The following is a 24956-nucleotide window of genomic DNA, read 5'->3' on the forward strand; positions in this document are numbered from 1 at the left end:
CTGTGGAAGAGACTGGAAAAAGAGTGGACCAAGATCACATCAGAGCAGTGTGAAAAACCAGTGATGTCCTGAAGTCATTCAAAGCAGGGGCCTCTACACTTCCTACAAATTTTTGACAGCTGTTAGGCTAACCCTCAACATTTTAAGTTGTAATCTTCTTTAGTGCTACTGTTGTCTAATTTTGATCGTGTTTTCCACAAAATAAAAGTTCTTGCTGAAGTGCCTTGGTTATTTTGTAAAACATGCCAGTTGAACAGTGGTGTATCCACAGCTAACATTCCTTCAAATTTTGAGTGATGATATTTAACAGAAAAAAAATCAAGTGTTTATGAACTGTTTTCTATTTTTGATTTCCATATACATACACACCCACAGGCCCCTTTAGGTACATCTGTTCAACTGCTCATTAATGAAAATATCTAATCAGCCAATCACATGGCAGCAACTCAATGCATTTAGGCATGTAGACATGGTCAAGACGAACTGCTGAAGTTCAAACTGAGCATCAGAATGGAGATTTAAATTACTATGAACATGGCATTGTTGTTAGTGCCAGAGGAGCTGGTCCGAGTATTTCAGAAACTGCTAATCTACAGGGGGTTTTTTTCACACACAATCATCTGGGCTTACAGAGAATGGTCCAAAAGAAGAGAAAATATCCAGTGAGAGGCAGTTCTGTGGGTTAAAATGTTTTTTTTTTGATTCCAGAGGTCAGAAGAAAAATGGCCAGACTGGTTCCAGCTAATAGAAAGGCAACAGTAACTCAGATAACCACTCGTTACAACCGAGGTCCGCAGAAGAGCATCTCTGAACACACAACACGTTGAGCCTTGAAGCAGATGGGCTACAGCAACAGAAGACACACCGGGTGTCTCTCCAGTCAACAATTCGCATGGGCTCACCAAAATTGGACAACAGACGATTGGAAAAATGTTGCCTGGTCTGATGAGTCTCGATTTCTGCTGCGACATTCAGATGGTAGGGTCAGAATTTGGCATAAACAACGTGAAAGCATGGATCCATCCTGCTTTGTATCGACAGTTCAGGCTGGTGGTGGTTTAATGGTGTGGGGGATATTTTCTTACCACAGTTTGGTACCAATTGAGCATTATTTAAAAGCCACAGCCTTCCTGAGTATTGTTGCTGACCTGCATGTCCATCACTTTATGACCACAGTGTACTCTGATGGCTAATTCCAGTAGGATAACTCGCCATGTCACAAGCTCAAATCATCTCAAACTGGTTTCTTGAACACGTCAATGAGGTCACTATACTCGAATGGCCTCCACAGTCACCAGATCTCAATCCAATAAAGCTCGTTTGGGAGATTCATATCATGGATGTGCAGCAGAAAAATCTGCAGCAACTGCTTTCATGTCAATATGGACAAAAATCTCTGAGAAATGTTTCCAGCAGCTTGTTGAACCTATGCCATCAAGAATGAAGGCAGTTCTGAAGGCAAAAGGTGGTCCAGCCCGGTACTAGCAAGATGCACCTAATAAAGTGTCCAGTGTGTGTGTATATATATATATATATATATATATATATATATATATATATATATATATATATATATATATATATTTCGATTAATATATTATTATTTTATTTCAGATTTGGTTGTATGACTAAAGTTTTGTGGGAATTCAAAACTTTCTCACTCGCTCACATCGCTTCTCTGTCTTTTTGTCAGTTTAAAAGGGTTAAGTGTCTTTGTTATGCAGATGGGAAACAGCAACAGTCCTGTGAACGTTAAAATAGTCTCTAAGAGAAGATGAGTGCAGCTTACCAGTCTATAGCAAACTTCTCACGCCCTGCTCTGTTTGTTTGTTAACTGAAGAACATAATGTGTGTATACTGTATGTATGTGTACGTTACACCTTTCAGCACCCCTCGTGTCTGGCTTCCCCTCCCCCAATACAATTTCATGGCCAGCAGAAGTCCTGTGTCACCGTTTCACAGCAGCTGCTCTTTGCTTAGATGTAATCAGAGATTTGGAGTGTCCGTCTTTCTCAGTTCATCTAGCATACAGCTCTGTTCTGAGGAATTTGCCCTTCTTTTTTTAATATAGACTCAAATTGGATCCTGTTGTGACTCCTCCCTCTCTCTCTCTCTCTCTCTCTCTCTCTCTCTCTCTCTCTCTCTCTCTCTCTCTCTCTCTCTCTCTCTCTCTCTCTCTCTGATTTGGCCTGGGCAATCAGATGAGTTAGTTGTGGAAGACACTAGCTCATGGGAGCTCTGTGGAGTGGAAGCAGCTTTTGTAAATCACAGAGCTCTCTATGCGTAAGAGATACAAAGAGAGCAAGGAAGTGTGTGGAGCAATGCAAAAGATCTCTGGATTATATTCACTGCAAGAGAAGAAGAGAACAGGACTATGAGGTGAGTGTGATTCAGTGTGTCTATGGGTTCGTATTGCTATACTTTTTTTTGGTGGGGGGGGGGGTGTCCACATCCAAAAAGTTTGGGGACAAAACTGGGCATACTCATGAGAAAGGATTAATAAATAACAATAAATTAGTTATTCTGAAAATACAAGTTATTTTAGTGTTAGGGATAGAGTTCAGGTTAGTATAGGGCAACATTGACTAATTTTTTTAATTTCAACAGTTTTGAATATTTAGTTTCATCGTCAAAATAATTGGTAACACTTAATTTTACAGTGTCCTTGTTATACATGTTACATGTAGTTGCTGTTCTAATAACTATAAATTATGCATAATTACATGCAGCTAACCCTAAACCTAATCCTAACCCTAACTCTATAGTAAGTACATTATTATTACTCAGTACTTAAATGTATGATTACACTGTAACACGGAATTTTAAATGAAAAAAAAAAAAAAAAAAAAAAAAAAAAATATATATATATATATATATACAAAAAAAATATGTTCCGCGCCATTCAAAATTTGGGGTTGTTAAATTTATTAATATTTTTGAAAGAAGTCTGCATGTTCAACATGGCTGGATTTATTTATGTGTAAAAGTTCAGCAAAAATCGTAATATTGTGAAATATTACAATTTCAAATAGCTGTTTTCAATGTAATCTTTTTCAAAATGTAAGTTATTCCTGTGATGACCAAGCTGTATTTTCAGAATCATTACTCCAGTCTTCAGTGTCACATGATCCTTCAGAAATCATTGTAATATGCTGATTAGCTGCTCAAGAAACATTTCTTTGGTGAAAACAGTTGTGCTGATTAATGTGATACTTCCCCCCAGAATTTTTTAAAATAGAAATATTTTATAACATTAAAAATGTCTTTACTGTCACCTTTTAATCAATTTAATGCATCCTTGCTGAATGAAAGTATTAATACACCAACTCTCAAAACCCTATTTTTTGGGGGGATGTCCTCATTTTGTAAAAATGGTATAAAGTATTTTTTTTTTTTTTTTTCATTATTATGAAAAAGATGTTGAAAGTTTTCAGTCAGGGTTAGGTTATAGTATTTATAACTAGCTGTTTTTAAAGACAGTAGATGTCAATGGAATGTTCCTATTTAGATTAAATAAACTTGTGTGTGTGATAAGATTTCTTGTAGATTGACCTCAGTCCATATGTACACTTAGCTCACACACTGTATTAGTAATACCACATTATGAATTTTAAAAATGAAATATGAAGATCTTATTGATTGAGATCTTGTCATTTGTCCCTAAAGTCCCCTATCAGGATATGCATGATACCGACAGAGCTAATGATTTCAGTTCAACGTTCTGGAGCAAAAGACAGGAAACTTTCTTTACAATATTAATTCGACAATTCGACAATCAGATGTGTCTCTGAATTTGGAGGTGGGGTCATTGGATCTACACTGCTTGGCAGTTGGCACTGCAATGTTTCTGCTATTTTTGGATTGTAAGTTTGTTTGTCCTGTCTGAGGACATGGGTTAATGTCCAGCGGTTGTTAGTAAATTGGTGTCGACATAGGCAGCGTGTTTTGTTTATGCTCGTCAAGCTACTGCGTTCAAACAGCTTTCTCTCTCTGGAGGGTATTCTTTCCTCTAGACTGCAGTGCTAATAGGATTGAATCTCTATAGTGGAGAGAAACAGTGTCAAAATTGCTAACCGTATATTCAGCAACAGCAGTGCGTACCTGGTCTAAGAGTGTGTCACTGAATATTCTGCATTCGCACACACAGGAAATGTTGTTAGATTGCAGCTTTCTGGTGTACAGAAGTGGGTCAAGAGTAATTGTGCGTATGGTATCGCGGGTGGTGGTAGAAAGGCAATATCAGTGAGTTATGGGTTGTATAGATGCCTTCAGATTGATCTAGATCTAGAGGGCCTGGAACAAATCCACAATATTAACCTAATTTAGGGGGTCGGTTGAAACCAATGCGACTTTTTTTCCAGGTTTCACACTCTTTTACTCTCTTTCCACATCGACACATAAACAGTGTGTGTTTGTGCATCTACCAGACAGTTCATCATCATGAACCTATAACACTTTAGATGTGTGGATGTTTGAGTGGATATTATACCTTTAATTTTTTTTTTTTTTTTCAAGTGTGATTTTTATTATTTAATTAGTCTGAAAACAGCCATGTTTCCATCCACGTTAGTGACAAAGTAAAAAAGTGTAAAAAAACAAAAAACAAACATTTTGCCAATTCAACCCAATTGGCCTTTTACAGATAAAATGGTGTGACATCAATAACATCATTCTTTAAAAAATGTAAAAAATAATGAGTCGTCGCATAAGTTTTGGTCTATGCGATAAAAAACAAAACAACCATTGAGACGTTTCCATAATTAATTTTATGAATAGTGCGAATTCTATATCTTTCTCATCCCAGATTTTCCCAAATTGTTGTAAAAATGGAGAGAGTTACTGAGGACAGTGCTTTGATGGGAGCAACATGTAGATGCATATGTAATTCTGTCATATGACACAACATTTATTTGTAAAAAGTGTTTCCAAATGAGTTTTTCATGACATTTTAAGTATCAATAGAATTAGACAACAGAGTTAAACAACACTTGTGTCAGCACTTATAAAATGTTATCGATATTTAGCATTTCTCTCAGCTATAGCGGTAAACATTTTGCACACACACACACAAAAAAAAAACCTTGGCAGGAAATATGCAGATGAATATATATATTATAAGCTCTGAGGTGGGAAAAAATAGCACTGGTAACAAATAATGTAGGATAGGAACTATTACTCTCTCAACACATTGGTTATAATAGGTTTGTATGCCATTGTTAGAACTTAATTCAAATTTAGTTGCTAAATGAATTTGCTGTTTTATTTCTGGTTAATAATGATGTCTTTACATTAAATTGTTAAATGACTATAATTACAATTTTATGCACAAAAATGGTCTAGTTAATACAAGAACCAATGATGCTATACTTCCATATCGGCCTTGGTAATATTCAGCTCTAAAGGGAATAAGTGTTCTCAGTGTACGAACAACATCTTTCCCAAGGGACAGAGACAATCATCATTAGTATTTTTCCCCCTTTCACACATCTTTTTCTCCTCCATCTTATTTTTTTTTATCAGTTAATGCATCTGAGACGCCATGACAGTCTAATCGAATTCTCTCCCTCCTTCCTGCGATTGCCTGTGGAGGAATATTTATCTGAAGTTATCTAAAGACTGATATCTTCCTATCTTTCTCCAAGCCATTCTATTTCACATCTTCCCTCATAATTCATAAACAGCAGCTGTTTGGAGACCTGTTGTTGGTTTACTAGAGCTGTAACTCATTTTTACAGCTTGTGCTAGTTTTTTTCTGGTCAGCTGTTGACATGTTTTTCGATAAGGGTATTATATGAATTAAGTTGTCTGCAATGTAAAGTGTAATTGTAAAGATATGATTCAAACAGAATGCTAAGAATAGGCTGAGGGTCTTGGCTTTCTCTCTTTCTTTCCGAAATGGATAGAAAGCTGAGAGTGCGTGATGATGGATGACTATCCATAAGATTGCATACTTGAGAGAAATGCGAGGATTGTCTGACGGATAATGCTAGTGCTGAAGGAGGGAAATTTGCACCGAATTAAGATTTTGTTACAGAGAACTGGGTTTAAACTGATAGTGTGATCAGAAAAATGTTTGCAATCTCTAGAATGCTTCAGGAGTTTGGCCATTTGTTACATTCGTGAAATGGCACACACACTAATAGGGCCCAGCTTGGGCTGCTTTCTATTATTGGGCTCCTGGGTTGAGTAGTTTGTCGTACTGTGTTTCCTGTTGGGCTCCTGGAGAATTTCCAAACTTACAGATCCATTTCAGCTTCTTACATCCTTTTAGTCAGCAGCTGATTGGACTGATGGTGAGTAGGTAAAATGCAAGAAACAATTCAATTTGAAGCATTATAGTAGTAAACTTTCATCAGGTGAGGGTCATTCCTGTTATTCAAGCCCATTTGCCATCTCTATAGCTGCAATTTAAGGACAAAAACATATAGTCCACCAGACTTGATCTGGTCAAGATCAGACACTTCAACTTTATTCATTATAGCGTGATTATTTGCATTCCAACAGGACGGATTTAAAGAGCAATTAGTCATTGACGGTTATCTTGCGTAAGGGTATCAATCTGAAGTTCAGTTGATTAAATTTAACTATATATTGACTTGTATATTATAATACTGTTGTCTATAATTTTTCTTTTGTTTTTCCACTAAAAATAATGCCACTTCCTGGAAGATACAGTATTTGTATTAAATGGTCATGGCATGAGGAATCAAATTGTCCTTGATCTTTTGACATATCCTGCAAGTGTCATAGCTTAAAACATCCTTATATATATATATATATATATATATATGTATATATATATATATATAAAGAGTTCAGATGCAAAAGCCTCTGTGCCATCTGAAATTTTCTTCAAGAATGATCATTTTTATCAAGCTCATTTATTTAAGTTCAGTAATTTCACTTAAATGGCAATTAATAGGTAATTTTCATTGCCATTTAAGTGAAATTACTGAACTTAAATATACGAGCTTCATAAAAATGATCATTCTAGAAGAAAATTTCAGATGGCACTTAGAGGCTTTTGCATCTGAACTCTTCATATATACATATATACATGGGGTGGTGTGGCGCAATGGATAAGACACATGCCTTTGGTGTGAGAGACCCGGGTTCGAATCCACTGTGAGACACCAATGTGTCCCTGAGCAAGACACTTAACCCCTAGTTGCTCCAGAGGCGTGCGACCTCTGACATATATAGCAATTGTAAGTCGCTTTGGATAAAAGCGTCAGCTAAATGAATAAATGTAAATGTAAATACATTTACAATTTGTAACCAAACTCAAAAACCAGTTAACTTTTAAATGGATTCTTCACCCAAATATAAATTCTCTTATCATTTACTCTCCCTCATGAGTTTCATGAAGATATTTTGAGAATTTTTGCCAGTCAATGGTCTCAAATTGTTTGGTTCCCAACGTTCTTCAAAATATATTTTATGTTCCACAGAAGAAAGAAAGTCTGCAGGTTTAGAATGACATGAGGGTGAGTATATGATGACAGAATTAAAACTTTTGGGTGGAGAATGATCATTTCATTCCATTTCAGAAGACCAATGTTGTAAGTAAATGCAGGGATATGTGTAAAAAGGAAGTCGCATGGTTCACCTGTTCTTGGCAGACGAGAGGTGGCCTTGCTAACTCTGTTTCCCATTCCAGGCTATAATTGGTGACTGTCTTGGCCGGGTAACAGTGTCAGAGCTGACGTCTGGGCCCGTCTGGACATGCAGTGAGACTAAGGGAGGGTTATGTTTGTGTCAGGAGTGAAATTAGTTACTGAATGTTGCATTAGAAGACATTACATATTACACATTACAAAGACAGTCTAATTTAGTGGGGATTTACTTGAAAATGGGGGATTTAGTTGAAAAAAGCTAAGAAACATTATAACTCAATAATTGCTAGTGTATTTCACACAAAAAAAAAATGGAATGGCATGTAACACATTGAATTAAGTTGGAGATTTTAAGGTGAATGACAATAAAGATATAGAGCTTATGTAGCCCCGCCCATTTTCAGCGCTGCGTTTGTTGTGTTCTGTCTTCCGTTTTGTATTTTCACAGCATGTAGGTACGATTTTATGGATTTATGAATGAACCGCTCGATTTAAAATCTTCCCGGTCTACTGACATTTGTCATGACATCCACTTCAAACATTGATAACTGATCAATGTTCAGTTCAATGTTCAGCTCTGATCAATGTCCATGATAACTTTCATTAACTCTACAATAAGTAAATGTAAGTAATTTGAGTAAATAAGTAAATAAAAAAAAACATTGACAGCCAATCAGAATCCAACCTGCAGATGACAAAACTGCAGTGCACCTTTAGAATAGAACAGAATGTCGTGTGGATGCTAATATAGTTATTGTTATACAGTTATCTTTATAGTTGTCATTCTTGGTGTGAACCGGCATTAAGTGTCATAAATTGCATTTACAGAGCATGGAAGAAATGCTGAAGAGGAAACCTCCTTTTAGTTTTTTTTTTTAAAGTTTTTTTGTGGATTCTTGCTAATTTAGTTGTGATTTGCATGAACTTGTTTGGAAAGTTCTGGGTGTGTGTGTGTGTGTGTGTGTCTGTGTGTGTGTGTGTGTGTGTGTAGGAGCTCTGGGAGCAGCTGGCAGGCTCTTGGGGCTTTGGAATGGTATGTAACCATGGGCAGGTGTGCAGAGCAGATTGGCAGAAGTCTCCTGGATCAGTGATCACACACAGACTGTCCACGGAGCAGACATCCCACACACACCCACATATATGCATACAGTTACAGCAACTTCATTTGTTTACTTCATTTTTTTTTTAGAGAATGACATGAAAATGAAAACAATACCTCTAATATACTACCGTTCAAACGTTTGATATTGGTAAGATTTTTAAATGCCTCTTATGCTCTCTAATTCTGCATTTATTTGACCAAATATACCTTCAAACAGTAATATTGTGAAAGATGATTGCAATTTAAAATAACTCTATTTTCATATATTTTAAAATTTTAATTTATTCCTCTGATGGCAAAGCTTAATTTTCAGCATCATTACTCCAGTCTTCAGTCACATGATCCTTCAGAAATCATTCCAATAAGCTGATTTAATGATCAAGAAACATTAATATTATTATCAATGGTGAAACAGTTGGGCTGCTTAATATTTTTGTGGAAACTGTGATAGGGAAGTATGCCATAGTTTTTATAGTTTTCGTAAAAAATGGCTTAACGGGTAAATACACCCAAAAATTAATTACTCATGTCGTTCCAAACCCGTAAGACTTTGTTCATCTTTGGAACACAAATGAAAATCTTTATAATGAAATCTGAGAGATTTCTGTCCCTCCATTTACAGCCTAAGCATCTACCACTTTCAAGTCTTAGAAAGCTGACATCATTAAAGTAATCCATGTGACTCCAGTGGTTTAACCTCAGTTTTATGAAGCGACACAAGTGCTTTGTTTGTGCAAACCCCCCTTTGTCTTTACTTTAAGGTCTTTACCTTTCTAGGGCTTGAAAGTGGTAGTTGCGTAGACTGTCAATGGAGGGACAGACAACTCTCACATTTCATCAAAAATATCTTCATTTGTAACATGAGGGTGAGTTATTAATGGCAAAAAATACTATTTTGGGGTGAACTAACCCCTTTAACTAACAACTTTAATTAGTTGTCTCTGAGATATGATAAAGTATTTTAACATTGTAAAAAATAAACTTGCTTTAGCATTAAATTAAACATAACAGAGAATGCCACAAAGTCTCATGAGTGATGCAAGAATAACCTCTGAGCATTGAATCTTTTCTCTGGATACTTATTTCAGGCTAAAAAGAAATAAATCGTATTTATTTCAAGATAAAAGGATACATACATATTCCAGCTCTTGGTGGCGTCTCTCTTGAGTATACTGATGGTTGGAGGAATGATGGGAATGGACAGGAAAGAGATAGAGAAATATAAAATGCCATATGATGGCAGAATGAGAGGATAGCAGAGCGGTGGAAATGAGCTGAAGATGGAATATGTAATAAGAGAAGGAAGATGAAGAGAACGGCTCACGTCAGCTCTTAGAACTCTCACAGCAATGTTGATGAATTGAAAATATGAAGAACAAAGACATGAGGAATATGTTTGTGTGTGTGCATGCCTGAAACAGATGGGTAGAGAGCAGAAGAGCCATATTTAGCTGGATAAACAAGAGATCAGGAGATTTGGTATTCGTCTGTCTTCTATACATGTTCATTGCATGTTGTGGTCCGGCCAGATTTGTGCTGCTCCACTCAAGCCACTCAACTATGTGAAAGAACAGATGGTTAGAGGGAAGACAGTCACACAAAAGGCACAATCATATTCATATATTGTTTCTAGAGTCTTGCTCTCTCGGTCTCATGCTCTCCAGGTGAGTGACATGTTAGATGATACTCAGACAATCAAGCAATAAAGGAGTTATTCACCCACAAATGAATTGAAAGTCACTATTTACTCACCCTCATGTTATTATAAACCTCTATGTTGTTATTTCATTTTAGCGGCAACATGTTCTCATTCCCATGGCATCAAATAAAGCACCTCAGTACAGTGTGTTTTGATGCTTTCAGTGAGAAACCTTTGGCATCAATAGACTGACATCAAGAGCAGCAATGTACAGAATATATATATATATATATTTTTTTTTTTTTTTTTGATAATAAAGCTAGTTTCTCAAAATGTATTGATAATTGTGCTAGCTGAAATGTTTACACGCTTGTGTTTATTTCAAAAGAATGATTTATTATTGGTTACACGTTTAATTCTTTCCATTTTATCAGCTGTTCTTATCTGGAAATTAAATTATAAAATTATATGATATTATAAAAACAGGAGTTGTTTTTGAGCACCTATACTGACCCCTACCCTTAAACTTAAACACTTCTAAGTAATATAAAAATAAAAATAAAACATAACATAACATATAGATAAAAATATGAATGAATGAAAGAATGAGTGAAAGAATGAATGAAAGAATGAGTGAAAGAATGAATGAATGACACAAAAGAACTGTAAACATTTATGGTAAACTGGCAGTTGTGGTTGCAAAAATTCACTTTAAAAAATGCCATGATAATGTTTCTGTTATTATGGGATTCCTATATTTTACCACTTATTTTACACTTATTATATTTGATTAAGTGATATAATGTTCATGTATATATCTGCGTGGATATAAAACTAAATCTACTGTATGGTAAGGTAATGAATTGGTTAACATGTTTTAAGAGCGTACGGTGCTTATAGTTTTTTATTTGTAATTTGTGACTTTTTTTGGAATTTTTTTTCTGGGGGGGGGGGGGGGTACTTTTTACTTTTATCTTCACGCTACGTGTTTTATATTGTTAAGATGTGGCTAGGTTTAGGGCTAGGGGTCAATTATGTACTCGAAAATATCAACATAATAGTGTAATGTGACTAAAATAATATTGGCTGTTCAAATTGATTCATAACCCAAAATATCATGGCATAATGACAAAGTTATACCGCAACAAATAATTTCATGATGATACAATTTGCGTGCCCTTCATGTCAGTATATTAATGCCAAAAGTTTTTAATGAATAACAATATAATTTTCAGTTTGTTCCTCACATAATTCTATTGTCTGACTTCAAAACACTTGGAATATATAGCGCATGAGTTGACTGGATTATTTTTTATGATTTTACTACATTTATGGTGCTTTTTTTGATTTGTGGTCCATATGAAAAAGAGCAAAACTTCCTTTTCCGGTAGAACAGCCTTATCCTTAGAAAACGAGTTTCAATGTGGCTCTGTCAATCTTCTTTTGTCATCTTATAAATTCAGAGGGGGTAGAAAAGAAATAGATAAATAGTGAATTTGTCCATGATTGCCCTTTCAGTCTTGCTGTTTTCTCAAATGTATTGAAGCTGTGTTTCTAATCTTCACGATGTGAAATGAAGTCCTCTCAGCCTGGAGTGGACGTTGACATTTAATCTCAATGGTCAGTGAACTGCCTGGTGATATAAAATGCATTAGCATGCTTGGAGAAAGTCTGTCATAATATGATGGAATATCCTTTTAGATTTGAAACAATAACAGAGATATATGCTCACCTTTTCCAGCACTGCCCCATACGCCGCCAAAAACAGCAGAGAAATCATTCCCGTCAAATAACAGCGGGGCCGGAGATCAATACATTTCACATGGGAGGGAGTGTGTTACTGTAAGAAACAAAAACTCTAATCACACATCAGACACAGACAAGGAAAGCGACACCACTTGGAATTATGGGATGAATTTGTTGATTAGATTTTACAGAGTTGATATGACAATACCCTGGCATATCACATGACACCAACCTGAACTGAGACAGACAGAAATATTTGATTTCATTCCAAACCTAGAGCTTGTCCAATCATAGAGCCTTTAAAGCTTCATCTTCTCATTAACACACTGACAGCAAGCCAATGTTCCCCTAATCATATATCAGCGTTCTGGTGTTTAATGACAGAAATGGGTTTTTGATAGGCGATGTCGTGTGTTTTGCAGACTACGGATGCGGAAAAACAGCTTGCTGCAGAATTTCTCTTTGTAATGAATGAGTGAACAGGGAGTTTCTATTTGGCCATTAATTGCTACAATACCTATCTACAAAATATGTAGGCTATATATTACTCATCAAATATTCATTGATTCTTGACTGTGGAATACCTGCTTAAACAAGGGATTTGAAAATCATTAAAAATGTTGTTTGAAGTTTATTTGATACTTAGCTCAGCTACTTTTAAAGGAGAGAGATTGAGATCTACTAACTAGCGATATTTTTAAGGAGTAAATAATAGTAGCTCAGCTAACAAGCAGCTAAGTAGTGTAGCATGACAAAACACTGCATCAGTGGATTCACATCCCACAGTTCATTAATCAGATTTAAACTGCTCATTAAATATCTTCAGTTAGATGGTTTTGTTTAGTAACTTGCAGTATAGCTAATTCCTGGGTAGCTTGATTGTAGTTTAGATACCAGTTATGAGCTTACAGTTTGGCTAAATGCTAGGCTAATGAGATAGGGTTGCCCCCTAATAATCGACAAATCATTAGTCGACTAGAAGAGGCTTAGACAACCAAAATTGTATTAGACGGTTAGTCGCAGAAAGAAAAACAACAAAAAAAAAGCTTGTGGTGAAGTCGAGCAGTCCATGAGGGACAGATTGTTAATGGGGGGTCCTTGTGGTAATTACAGTATGTTGGGCAGGAAATCCAAACGTCCGTTTTTCATCCATCTACCTCAAATACAGATTATCATTTGAAATGTAAGTAGTAGCAACTTTACTTGGCCGCTCACTCTAACGTTAACCCAGATTAGGGATGGGCGATATGGCCTATAAAAAAAATCCCATATTTTTTCACAAAAAATCAGTTTTATGATTTAAATCGATCGGTTATATAAAAATAACATCTCAAATTAAAAATAATGCGTTTTTCCAACTAACATGCTATGGTCATTAAATGGCTTTCCTGAGGTAAATGTAACATCATGTGACATTGTTCTCCAGCTGTTTTATGGACCTCTTTCCGCGGTTGAAAAACACTGATCGATCGATTTTATTACATTTCGGTAAGTAGAACTGTATCTTTCAAATTACCTATTGATGATTCGTGTTTATTTACTAAATTGCTATTTATTTACTCATTACTAGTAACTAGTAGTAAAGAGTAACAGATGATCGGTTCACGTGCCGCTTGAACTGAGATCTGTCAGGGATCTGTCACGTCACATTTACAAGCGCCAAAATGGTGTTTATTGTTTGAATTTCGTAATTAAATTGACAGAAGCTTAGAGCTGAGAATTTGTTTCATATCATTACTAACCTTCTCTGTCTTGTCTGTCGGCGCAGTGTCTTCTTTGCTTCACGAATTTTCTCTGCGTGAAAAAATGGATGTGTGGCGTGAGAGCGTGTAAAAAGTGACAAATGCGTGAGTCTCACGGTGAATTCGTGAGAGTTGGCAGCCCTGCGGATTCAGTTTGTAAATGTTTTTGGCGGGTGTGCTTGTGCGGTCTTGTTCATTTGCCATGAACAAGAGCATTTGTTAAAGAGAAAAAATGATTTTCATTCAAACAAGTCGACGTAAACTACGCATTCGAGTTAATCGATAAAATCGATTTATCGCCCAGCCCTAACCCAGGTAAATGTGTGCTATTATTAGGCGCATATCCAAGTGTTTGTCCGGAGTTAACTCACAATAAAAATAAATAAATAATTGTGCCTTTGTAAAATAAAGAAAACATAGAGGATGCGCTCTCTGCCGTCTCAGTCTCCATGAACTGGAGCACATCACAAAAATGAACCGAAACTCAGCGTATGCTTGCCTTACAGACATGAGAAACATATCTATAGAAGGCTTGGAATGTCTACTTTTAAACAAATAAAACTCTTTGCTTATGTAATCCGTATGAAATGTGCATTTCTATCTAAAGGTGCATCCACTATACTGCGGAGATGGCGAGTCAGCATCGTCAACTTCATCTTTGCAGTCGACACTGACTCAAAAACCCTATAGTTTATTCATTAATAAATAAAAATGTCTCCTTGCTATTTTTTCCAGACACATTCATAATCATTACTTTTGCCAGTGTTTTGCGGCAAGCTATACTATATAATCTGTTACGATCACAGCTGTTCGTCTTTTAGTTAATCATCTCCGTGTATTTAAGTTCCTCCCTTTATTCTGTACATTATCCGGTACTGTTAGTGTTTACACGCTGTCTCGCATGTTGGCTATCTATCCTGAGTTACTTAAATACATGTAATTAAATTAAATATGTATTATATTCTCATCATCTTCGTCTTCTTTGGAAAAGTGTTACAGAATAGCAGAACACTAAAATGGATTACTCCGCGAAATTTGCTGCAGTGGCTCAGAAGAGCCATCACAAAATCATTTTAGAGGAGTTTTACAGTCTTGCTGTCACCTGCCCTTTTGGTGACGAGACCCTGAAGTCACTGTTCTAGTTCGAGGCAAATTGCACTATCAAAGTTCCCCTGAATCTGCTACGGTATTTATTCATGCAGCAGCAAATCCTACATGCTCACAGCAAGTTATGTTCCATCTTATGTTGATGTTATTTATGCAAATTATGATATATCTATCCATCTGTACATAGGGTGAACCAACTCCATGGTAAGGCTAGATGCACTTCCTCCTTAAATATCATGAAATAGTTTCAAGTTACGTGTCTTCTAACAAAAAATCTACACATCCCAGCTTAAATGCTCCCGATAAATGATTTATTAAAGCTGCTACATTCGCAAAACCACAGTAATTTGAACAGAAACGCAAGCATACACAGGATTTAGAATGATAATCAATTAATAATCAATAACTATTTCCTTTCCTAATACAGCAAAACAAAAGTTTTATTAAAATTCTGAGTGGATCATATCACCTAGAAAGTGCGCAGAGAGCACTCCCTTTACAATAACTAAAAAGCTGTCACACTCAATTCATTGCAATGGCACAAAGTTCCGCTATAATCAATTAAGCTGACTGCACAATGAATCTTTTATTTAGCCTAGATAATTTCTACAATTTTTTTGTTATGTGTTGAGTTATAATGAGAGGATTTTCGAGTGTGCAGAACTCGGCCCTGGGTTTTGAGCGATGAGTGGATTCTAACTTAAACATGTCTGATTAGCCATTAGCCATATTCAAGAAATCAACTGATGTGTTTGTGATTGGCTACAATTCTCAATGCTGCAAAACACATTGTAAATAGAAACCATTGACGCTCTCAAGAGCACAAACACCAAATCTGTTTCGCCAATATGCTATTATTACGAATAAAACTTATCCTTGACCAGCAGTCATGGGCAGCTTTTCCCTCTAAAAGCAAACAGAAGCAGCAGCAGTCAGTGGTAAATTGAGTAAGAAAATTCCATGCTAGTCTCAAGTCAGTAAGCCTAACACATGCTCCCCCTATGCGTCTATTCCTCAAGTTTTATACTCTAGATATGGAATATTCACATTGCAGTTTCACCACCTCTTCAACTTCCCAAACTGTTGCAAATCCTGGCTGTAGAAACAGCCACCATCAAAACACTAAACAGAAATTCTGCTACAACAGGTGAACTCAACAGGGTTGCATTCTCCTCAACCCAACAAGTGCTTATGAACAAGAGTCACGGGAATGTGAACCCTTGGGAATTTAGAATCCAGTGAAATATCTGCACATGAGACACGACTACCTCTTGTTTAGCTGGGAGAATGTGAAGCTCAAAGCAACTGATCAGCATCAATTCATAAATCATTCACATCTGTGAGCTTCAGCTCCTGCTTTCCTACGATCCGTTGTTATTTGATGTCTTTTTGCTCTGCTGTGGGTTGGCTGAGATCTGTTTCTGACCTACTTTTGTTTCCTTATATCTTTCCTCGCCATTTTGTAGTGTTTTCCCCCCAAGCTGTGCTTTGACTGTAACATTCATATAAAACACTGTTCCATTCCCATCCAGGTTCAAATTTATGGTCATCAGTTTCATAAACACTGTCCTGGGAGGACATTATCTCAGTATGAAGAATACTGAATCTAATTTAGCCAGCCAATTTATTATATAACTATTCATTCATGCACTACTGAAAGAAAGAAGCTGTTGTATTATTAGTTTCAGAGGCGTTGCACTGATACTCTAAATGAGAATTGATGGACAAATGAATTTTGTTTACATGTCGTGTGTGAGATACTGAACACCCCATCAAGTTTTGCCACTGCTAGCTGGGATCGTCTTGCAGTTTCCTTGCAAATTCAGTCTGTGAGAGGAGAAACCTGGGAGGGAATCCTCACTGAAGGTAATTTGTACACGTTTGTGACAGACATACTTGTGACGAGCATGCATTGCATTACTGTCATTCAAGGTCATCGATAAATCTATTGTCTTACATATAAATGCCATTTTAGTGAGTATTTATGGCAAAGATAATATGCCAAGACAGTTCACACAAATTACAATGAATGGGAGAAAGTGCAAAGCACAATATGGTGAAATAATTCCTGCATTCTAATAAAAGAGCCAATCACCTCTTGGTAAAGTCAATGCGTCATTACAGCTGGAGTAAGAAGCAGTTCCCATAGAAACAATCAGTGTCCTGAGATGTGCACTTGGGACTGCACATGTGCATTGGATTTTAACCTTAAGCAACCTTAAATATAGGTTTTTAACACTATTCGAGCATTAGAAACAACACAATTTGTTGGTGGTTTGTTTGGCCAGTTTTTGGAATTTCAGTATTTGCCCTTTCCCCAGCAGACAAGAGTCTTGCATGCTGGAAATAGCTGCTAGACGTTGAAAATATATACTTGAAAGGGATTTCAATTATAGTGTGTTAAAAACTGATTCAGTTATGTATTCTTAGGTAAAGTAAAACCCAAAAATACTTCAGAGAGCTTTGTTCCCATATCACACTTTGAACAAAGGCAAAGATTGAGTTCTACTTGTCTCTAAAATAGAGAACATGTTTATACACTTGATGTAGAGACATCTATTTCTTTATGCCAAGTATAGTCTACAAGACTAAAGCTTGTCGCCCTGCGCACAGACTTTTTTTTTTTTTTTATGTCATGTCTGTGTGCACTTTACACAATTTATCACAGGCTCTGTGTGTCAGGTTACAAGATCATTTTTGAAATAGGTTCTCATACAAACTCCTGCACAAATGTGAGAACTGATTCGTGACAAATTAGCCCCATTTACACAACACCAATTTCAACTGAAAACTGAAAACTTTTTATGCGTTTTGGCCGTTCATTTGGGGGCCTGAATAATGCGAGCTTTTGAAAACGGGTTTCAAAGTGCAAGTTTTTGAAAAGGAGACCGTTATCGTTATCATCCCCATGTAAACTACAAAACCCGAATTTGTGAAAACGGTGACGTCATGTGCATGCGTATTATGTGTTCAGTCTATAGCAGGCGTTCTCAACCCTGGTCCTCGAGGGCCACTCTCCTGCAGAGTTTAGCTCCAACCCTAATCAAACACACCTGAACCAGCTAATTAAGCTCTTCAGGATTAGGAGAGAGCTACAGACAGGTGAGTTTGATCAAGGTTGGAGCTAAACTCTGCAGGAAAGTGGCCCTCGAGGACCAGGGTTGAGAACGCCTGGTCTATAGGAACGTAGAGATTCTTTACAAAGGGACATCGCCAACTACTGGCCTGGCATGCATAATACAGCGTTTTTAGTCGTTTTTGCGCAACCGTGTGAAACAGGGATTGTTTTGACAATGTGAACAATTTTTCGTTTTCAGTACATCATTATTGTGTAAACCCTTATATGATCAATCGTAGGCTACGAAATACACATAAATCATTTGTCGACAGATTGATTATTAACTGAGAAATCCAGTTGAGGGCTGATGGAGTCAGACTGACCACTGAACATTGGATCATTTATGAAAAAGGAAAATAAAAACGTAATGCTTCTCAATTACAATTTTTTTCATCTGTCTTCCTCACACAATTTGTCATCACATCTTCTTTCTTCCAAACATTGCTTGCTTGCACTATATTCAGGTCTGATGACAGCAGGACAAAGAGCTGTGATTGATTTCTTGTCTGTGAGTGTAATAAAGCAGACTGTAAGTGTTGATGACACAGTAAGATATCACTCAGTTCTGAAACTTTGATGCTGTAGATACTTTTCACTGTTAGACAGCTGAGGTCAGAAGTGAATTTTGGTCAGCATCACACAGATAGCATCTCAGAGGTTGCTAGGTAGCCAGAAAGCAGAATGTATGAACGTTTTCACAGAGAAGAAATAATTTATTTAAGCTTAAAAAATAAGTTAATAAGGCTATTGTACGGTGGCTGAGAGAGCTCAACGTGCTGGAACTGAAGAAAACACATGCAAATAGAAAAGCACCCGCAAATTAAGAAAACATCTTCATCAGTTTCACAACACATGTGTGCTCCAAATACTCACAACACAACCAAATACAGAAACGCGCTGCAAAAGTTCACCTCACAACCAAATACAGAAATGTGCTGCAAATTGCAGTCCACAATGGAAATGTTTCCAGGGGACCCCAATAAGTGACTATCCCGGATGGGACATGCTTATTTCTCAGAGTCTACTTTTTTTTTCTTGCAAAACATACAGAGATGACATGTTTATGACATACAACTTGGTAAACAATATACAAAATCTATTAGAGTTAACAAAAATAAAATAGAAAAAAGAATATAGAGAAAAATAACATGAGGGTAAGATATTCATCTATATATAAATCAGTAACATTGTACAACTTTTTGTAATGTTATGTTTAAATAAGTTTCATAGGTACGAAATCTTAGGTAATGTAGGGTCCAAAGATGAGACAGACATTTTTAAAGTTTAGACACTCGCACACAGATAAATAAAGCATTACTAATATACACTCACCTAAAGGATTATTAGGAACACCATACTAATACTGTGTTTGACCCCCTTTCGCCTTCAGAACTGCCTTAATTCTACGTGGCATTGATTCAACAAGGTGCTGAAAGCATTCTTTAGAAATGTAGGCCCATATTGATAGGATAGCATCTTGCAGTTGATGGAGATTTGTGGGATGCACATCCAGGGCACGAAGCTCCTGTTCCACCACATCCCAAAGATGCTCTATTGGGTTGAGATCTGGTGACTGTGGGGGCCATTTTAGTACAGTGAACTCATTGTCATGTTCAAGAAACCAATTTGAAATGATTCGAGCTTTGTGACATGGTGCATTATCCTGCTGGAAGTAGCCATCAGCTACTTGGTACATGGTGGTCATAAAGGGAAGGACATGGTCAGAAACAATGCTCAGGTAGGCCATGGCATTTAAACGATGCCCAATTGGCACTAAGGTGCCTAAAGTGTGCCAAGAAAACATCCCCCACACCATTACACCACCACCACCAGCCTGCACAGTGGTAACAAGGCATGATGGATCCATGTTCTCATTCTGTTTACGCCAAATTCTGACTCTACCATCTGAATGTCTCAACAGAATTCGAGACTCATCAGACCAGGCAACATTTTTCCAGTCTTCAACTGTCCAATTTTGGTGAGCTCGTGCAAATTGTAGCCTCTTTTTCCTATTTGTAGTGGAGATGAGTGGTACCCGGTGGGGTCTTCTGCTGTTGTAGCCCATCCGCCTCAAGGTTGTGCGTGTTGTGGCTTCACAAATGCTTTGCTGCATACCTCGGTTGTAACGAGTGGTTATTTCAGTCAAAGTTGCTCTTCTATCAGCTTGAATCAGTCGGCCCATTCTCCTCTGACCTCTAGCATCAACAAGGCATTTTCGCCCACAGGACTGCCGCATACTGGATGTTTTTCCCTTTTCACACCATTCTTTGTAAACCCTAGAAATGGTTGTGCGTGAAAATCCCAGTAACTGAGCAGATTGTGAAATACTCAGACCGGCACCAACAACCATGCCACGCTCAAAATTGCTTAAATCACCTTTCTTTCCCATTCTGACATTCAGTTTGGAGTTCAGGATATTGTCTTGACCAGGACCACACCCCTAAATGCATTGAAGCAACTGCCATGTGATTGGTTGATTAGATAATTGCATTAATGAGAAATTGAACAGGTGTTCCTAATAATCCTTTAGGTGAGTGTAGTTCACAGTGAAAACGAGTGAGTGAATTCAGAGAGCCGTTGATCATACATCGGCTGTACACAGACTGAAAACATTTTCGTTGTGTTCTGTGCTATCTGCAGCTCGTTTCTGAATTTGTTTGTGTTGTAAACTTTTGCAGCACATTTCTGTATTTTTGGTTATGTTGTGAACTTTTGCAGCGCGTTTCTGTATTTGTTTGTGTTGTGAACTTTTGCAGCGTGTTTCTGTATTTCGTTGTGTTGTGAGTATTTGGAGCACACGTGTGTTGTAAAACTGATGAAGATGTTTTCTTAGTTTGCGGTTGTTGTTTTATTCTATTTGCATGTGTTTTCTTAAGTTGCTTTATGCCAAATTGCTCTAATTCTTCAAAGAAAAAAATAGCACACCGACCAACTGTCACATTCTGCTTGTACAGCATCAACAGATGACGACAACAAGCATAATAATGGAACAATATAACTTAAAACAAGAGCCGGAGCAAATACTTTACATTGTATCGATATAGAAACAATACAGAAAAACAAACTATCGTTGAACTAGTAACTACTAGATACTAGTAACACTTCCGTGGATATTCCGTATCAGAGCAACCAAAGCGACTCAACAAAAAAAAAAAAAAAAAAAAAACTGCACTACCGAAGCGCTCTTAAGCGACCACTAGTCATTTTCAGCTGGCTAAAAACGCTTTGGTGGACATGCGGCCTAAGAGCTGTGTGGGTAAACCTCACTCCTCTGACCTCAAGAGGCGCACAAGCAAATTATGTTAGCGTCCTTGTTATCACACCCGCCTCGAATCCCGCTCGGAGCGGGTCTAGTAGGACCGGTTACATTGGTGCCATGACCCGGATGAGGGGTGATTGTAACGTAGGGCAGCTAGTAAGAGCTGTGTGGGTAAACTCCCGTGGCCTCAAAGGGTGCACTAGAGACTGCGGTCTTTAGCGTCCATGTTAGCCGGAAACGCCGGTTCGAATCCCACTTGAAGCATGTCAAGTAGGACCGGTTGCTGTGGTTTAAAAGATAAGGGCCAAATAAGAGTAAAAAGTGAATTTAGAATTCTTGAATACTTTGAAAAAAGTGAATATGAATAAGCCTTTACTGTCCACAACCAGGTCTGTTTAGACAAGGAATAGAAAAAACGGCATCCAGTTTGTTTTTAAGCAAGTTCACTTCTATCCACATTATATCACCCTAATGTAGGACCAGTGAGGGAATGTGACCTCACGGTTACAGAATCAATTTCCTTTATTTCACAAGAACATGTAATTCAGTCTGCTGCTAAGAATTAATGAGTCTGATGATATTCCAGTTGAGAGCGATAGCAACTACTCTAGTCCAGACAGTAATAAGGGGGTGGATAGGTGGTTCCTGGTGAGTCTCTTATCTTTTTTTTACAGATTATGATTAATGTGAGGAGGTACAGGGTCTTTATTAAGACCGAGACCCCCCAAGGTCAGATTCGAGACAATCAGAGAGCGCACCGTAATAAAGGGGGGCAGTCCCATTAACTATTCATTGCTGGAGACTTGGTGGAGAATGCAGGAGCTTAACCTGAGCACCCAGACATTGCTGCAGAGGGGCGTTGTGGTCTATTTGTGTGTGACTAAAAAGACTGGACTAATCAAAAAGGTGGGGTCAGAATGAGGAGTCTATTTTTGTGTGTATGTGTTTTTGATGTGTGCGATGATGAGATTAGACCCTGCATGAGGAGTGTAGGGGGTGCTGATTAGTGGCTGGATAAAACACTCTGTCTTTGAGTGCCTCAGGGGTTTTACCCCTTAAAGAGTCCGACTTTTGAATGAGAATACCCCCCACACGCCCCACAACATACACAACCCACGTGCTGACAGAGGATTGGGGGGCGACTACACTACACCTTATGGAGAGGGAGGGTCGGATACGCTCAAGGATACGCTCACAAGCAAGAAAACAGTGTCACGGAACTGCCAAACCAAAACCACGCCGGCCAGTGTTTCCATGGCAACGCCAAACTGATGAATGAATGATATCATGGTGACTGGGAGGTGAGAGAGTGTGAAATTGATTTGGTGGAGCAAAGCGGAGGCGTACACGGGCAGGCACGTTTTTCTCCGTCTCCCTACCTTTTCTCTTCTGTTCACCCTTTCCTCTCGTGCTGGACGGGATTGCCGGTAGGACGCGTTCTTCACTGTTTACTTCACTGTTTTGTATGTCTGTTCATGTGTTGCTCTAAACTCTTCAGCCTTTTTTACATCCTGGAGACATTGAAGGTTGAAGAGTAAATGGGTGCATGAGGAAAGAGGGGTGATTGAGTGCAAGAGAATGAACGTGGTGAGATCAAGCTGGCGGGCCAGGCAGAGTTAGAGGACTGATTTGAAGTGCAGTTGGTTCAGCTCTAAATATACCATGTGTAACGTGAGGGGTGGCGTGTGTGTGTGAGGATGAGATCACTGTGGGGACTTTAGACCCCAAAAATGCCATTGGACTGTGTTGATGTCATATCGTCATCTAATTGCTCCAAGGTCATGAATAATAGTGGAGATTTATTAGTGTATGAATGTTTATTCTTTTATAACTTGCATCTGAGGTACTCCAGGACACTGATTGTAAGAGCTTATTATATGCGTCTCTAGATACATGTAAGCTGGTGTATTTGAGCATGTCAACACCATGTGCACATTGTGCGAGCCACCATTTTCCCACACGTTCTCCTTTGCCAGCATATAAAAGGTCTGTCAATGTCATGTGGAGCTGTGGGAGGTGTGTGTATGTGTGTGATGTATGTTTATTATGTCTGCTTTCTCCTTTCTACATTTCTCCGTTACACATTAGTACGTCGCGGGAAAAAACACTCACTCACAGCCATTATAACGTGCTATTCGCTACTGATTGATGACAAGCATCGACCTCTATGACCATAGCAGGAGCTCCAATCAGCAGGGGTTAAAGGTCATGGCTAAGACAATCAAGATGCCTGATCTAGCCAGTCTCCTGATCAATTTGTTTTGCACAACACTTTATGAACAAAAGTGTGATGTTTGTTTAGGTGCACTTTGGTTACTTAAGTATGCATCAGACACTATAGGCGTCAGTAACACAGGCAGAACGAATTTCTGTGTAAACTGTTCAGGAAACCATTCATGTGTAAATTGAGTGTTTTGTTTTAACATTTCACACACATTTGTTATACTCATGTTTCACGAACGAGGCCCTGTTTGTGCAAATGTATGTATTATTACTCATAATGTCAGAGTTTGGCAAATGCTCTGCTGCATTTGTTCATCGGTGCTATGGTATGATCAGCGTTTTCGCTTCAGCTTTTCAATTATTCATGATGCTCATTATGCATGTGGGTTCATTTAGCAGCTTCATTTGAATCTTTACAGCAACTCTCTGAAGACAGCGGAGCAGGGAAATATGCAGTTCTGGGAGAGGCTTTGTTAGAGATTTTTTTTAACCAAATATTTCCCCACTGTTTTATACTGAAAATGCTTAAAGATCACTAACATAGTGCAGTAAATGTGTGCCTGCAGGTTTTTTGTTTTCTTTGGTGTTCTTTTTTTATGTCAGATTATGGTAGATTAGATATTTATTAACAGTGTGGATGGCCAAAGTGTGTGTAACTGGTGACAGGACTGAGTAAGTGACTTTATCATGAGGACACATTCTCAATAGCCTAAACTGTACAAATGAGGGTCTATGTAGGATTATGTGTGAACACTGCCACTTTCAGGCTATGAGTGGAAGTGAAGTGTTGCTCTTTGACTGTTTTCATCAAGGAAGTATATATAATACCTAAAGAGAAAGCTGTATGTTAGCATTCCCATTCATCTCTATGGCACTTGCTCAACTGCAAGACTCCCAGAAGTATATGATTTGATTCTGTTATCTTTGCTCATGTGGACAGCAGTTCTAGAGATGCGCTAATCTATTAGTTTGTGTTGTAGAGCATAAGAAGACCAAATCCTGAATTGATTGCAAAATTTGCAAGATAAAAATGTCTTTTGTGTTCCACAGACAAAAGTTGAGCATTCATTTGTGTATGAATTTAGTTGTTTATGAATATTTGAAGGGTCATCTCAAATTAAATTGTTCTGTTTATTTTGTTACTACACAGAAGTACGTTTTTCAGTTTTAATCCTGAAAGAGCTTGAGGAATGTTAACTTCCTGCTAGTCAGTTAGGTACATGTCCATGTTTACAATGAATGTTTACTATTTTTTTACATATAAGCATTCAGCTCACTATTGCACTCATCTTTTCCAACAAAGTTTTCATAGCCAAGTCTTTTTATTTGGCACTATTGTGGTCTATTAGCCCCTCCCCATCCGCTATGTAGGGTCCATCTGTGACTGTTGAGTGTATAAAGACT

At 37.7% G+C, this 24956-nt stretch overlaps 1 protein-coding gene across 2 annotated transcripts in view; it reads left to right on the plus strand.

Annotated features, from left to right (window-relative positions):
• Positions 1-2199: 2199 nt before the first annotated feature.
• The window catches only part of myo16 (myosin XVI), a 231488-nt gene continuing 208731 nt past the window's right edge, over positions 2200-24956 (plus strand). Inside the window, exon 1 of one of the 2 annotated variants that reach the window (XM_079881644.1) lies at positions 2200-2379. The gene's annotated coding sequence lies outside the window, so the exon portion shown is untranslated. Of the gene's footprint in view, positions 2380-22678; positions 22757-24956 lie in introns of those variants that run through there. The other variant, XM_079881643.1, reaches the window with a different exon arrangement.

The sequence above is a fragment of the Squalius cephalus genome (assembly GCF_949319135.1).
Source record: "Squalius cephalus genome assembly, chromosome: 9".
Taxonomy (NCBI): Eukaryota; Metazoa; Chordata; class Actinopteri; order Cypriniformes; family Leuciscidae; genus Squalius; species Squalius cephalus.